Source organism: Otolemur garnettii, unplaced genomic scaffold, assembly GCF_000181295.1.
Source record: "Otolemur garnettii isolate 467f Iridium unplaced genomic scaffold, OtoGar3 scaffold00891, whole genome shotgun sequence".
Classification (NCBI taxonomy): Eukaryota; Metazoa; Chordata; class Mammalia; order Primates; family Galagidae; genus Otolemur; species Otolemur garnettii.
The window spans coordinates 2,183-5,040 of record NW_003853286.1 but is presented as its reverse complement, the minus strand read 5'-3'; the positions used below and the strand labels follow the sequence as shown (position 1 = coordinate 5,040).

General features: G+C 39.3%; 1 pseudogene; it reads right to left on the bottom strand.

Moving 5' to 3' along the window:
- Positions 1-1,421: 1,421 nt before the first annotated feature.
- Positions 1,422-2,517, bottom strand: LOC100962858 (annotated as a pseudogene).
- Between the last annotated feature and the right edge of the window lie 341 nt (positions 2,518-2,858).

Genomic DNA, 2,858 nt, shown 5'->3' with positions numbered 1-2,858 from the left:
TTTTTTTAACAGAAACAGGCTTTATTTGAACCAGACAAGTGAATTCTTCAATTAGCATCAACTTCTTCAAGACTTGAAGATATGGAAATTAAAGATGGTGCTCAGAAGGCAGAGAAGGAAAGATCCATCGTGGAGTAATTATACTGTCCTTCAAAAATTCCTTTCAACTATCACAAGATCATCAGACCTCATGCATTCCAATATCGGTACATGGCCCTCATTTGAAAGTTAACCATCAGTTTTAATAGAGTCTTCCAAAAGGAGAAAATATATAGATCAGTATCATAAATTATTTTTTTTAATTTTATAAACTGGGATTGAAGTACAGTTTTCAGTTTAAAATGTTAAAAATGAAGAACTTAAACATCATTATTTAAGATGTCTTGTTATAAAGTTTCTAGGTACATATATATACAAAACAAATAGATACTAATTACTACGTGACACCTTAAGCAATGACTTACCCTAAATCTTCTGATAGGAATAATGCATCTACTGGGAGGCTTTTCCCAGTTAGTTTTAACTTCTTGCACAAAGCTTTGCTGCCAATGATATGCTGGGTGTGAATGAGGACACTTTATCATAGACTACTTTATTTTAACATAACCTAGCATAAAATAAGCCCAATGAAACACTACTTATAAGGGATAAGACAAAATTGCATATAATTTGCAACTTTTGCCAGACTCATTAAATCCATTAACACTTTCAAAGTTTTCCCTTCCTAAGCATTGTCCAGAGCTTTAGACCTTGTGCTTAACTTTGTATTGGGCCAGTCAGCACCTTGACCCATATAAACAATCACATCAAAGAAATGTTATGGGATGGGGAAGCAGACCACTGGAGGACAGAAACAGGGGGAAGGATTTTCTTTTTCTTAAGACATCCAAATAGGAAAACAAGACAAAGAAGGGCAGCCAAAACAAACAAACAAAAAAGTGTTCCCAGTAAAACAAGCCAGATTTGGAGTTTCATTTGAAACCAATAGCAAATCATGAAACGTCATGACAAATATAAGTAAAGGTAAAATCTCCTAGAGTAATTCCTAAAAGAAGTTAAAATTACCACACTGATCAGTAAACCCCAGAAGAAAAGTGAACAGCGCTTACATATCAGGTCCTTCTTAAACATTATACAACTTTTCAAAGTTAACGCAAAATATTGGTAGGTTTGGCCACGCTGCACAAATTTAAAAAAAAAAAAACACGGTATACAGAAAAAACTCTTTTATTCCCCATTTTGAATCATTAGCTCAAAACCTAAGTAAAAGATCAGCTACAAGGACTTTAAATTATTTACATTTCCAGCAGGTGCTTCTGCCACATTGGCTCGGCTTCCTTCCCACAGTGCCTTTCACCTTCTCCAGCAGTAGTTTTCAGTTTTCCATCCCCTCAGGAGGCTATTCCCATGACTGCTCATCTCTACTGGTCATCAGTCATTTTGAACAGTTCCAACAGCTCCAAAATAACCCTCATGTTCCAAAACCAGAGCTTTTAGCTGTCCTTTGGACCAAAAATCCATGGCATATGCTAGGAGCTTCATGGAGACTATACTGATTCTGAGAAAATTCCCAACAAACACAACTCTATCTATATTCTCATTCAATGCACACATCCAAGCAATGGAGCCAAAGTTGTTGGTGATGGTGACCAATGTCGCCCGGGTCTTCCTTGCTGATGGAATCTCACTTTTCTTTACTCATCATGTTGCCAAAGCTTGATGCTACAGCAGATCCTTGAAGGCCAAATCGTTCATAGTCTCCTCCGTAAATGTCCTTCACCAGCTTATCAACATTGGTGCTGTAGTCTTTAGGTGCCATTTCCAGGGCTTCTTCAAAGGTCTCACAACCAGTCAGTAAGCAACAGAGGCCTAGGAATGTTCCACCTCAAGACTGGTCCATGTAACCCTTTTATAGTTGTCCTTGGAGTACACTGCTAGAATGCTGACACCTGAGCTCATGTTAACCAGCAACATAGGGTATGGATTATCAAGGCAGTATGGATTTTTTTGACACAATTCAGGATTTGTGGGATTTTCAAAATAGTAACATTCTAGCTTGCCATTGAAGCCGACAGAGTCAACGTAAAGCAGGCCCTGAATCAGACAGTCCAGTTCATCCAGTGTATGCAGCTGCAGGTCAGCAATCATTCTGAAGTCCTCTTCAAACTTGAAAGCCCCACCTCCCATGGCACAGAGGGTGGTGTGAAGGCTGGAAAAGTTTTTCTCACTGCCCCTCTGAATGAACCTGTGCATGACACAGCTGGGGAAGCGGATGAAGTGGAGGTTCCCTTTGCGCCCATACTTGGTCAAGTTTTTCAGTTCCAAGTGGACGTCCCAGATCCCAGTTTTCCCATGAGCAATGTTAGAAGTCAGATACTTCTGGATGCTCTTTAGGTTCTCTACCTCCTCTTGTTCCTCTTCGGCTCTAATATCCTTTGGTTCAAAGTAGACCAACTTAACCAGTGTTCCACCAATGTCCATGCCGAACCATGGGAACACAGTCAATTCAGCTCGGAGATGAAGTTTGCTGGTTCAGTCTCTAAGACTCCCTGTCAGCATGGTCTGCAGTGTAGGAGCAGTGCCATATAAAAGGTGAAGCCCAATATCGGCACTCAGAACAACTACACGACCTTTCTAATCACATAATTTTCATGAAGCTTTATAACAATGGGGGAAATGTGGAAACAAGTTACATATTTATATATATATATATGCTCCAACAATGTTTCTTTAACCACAGGGTCAAGGTTAGTATCTCCAGTGATGGCATGTGGATATCATGTACTTCTTGATATATATGATGTTAAGAGCAATTTACCTCTGTAAATTGGTCTTCTCCCCACCACAAGAAAAACATC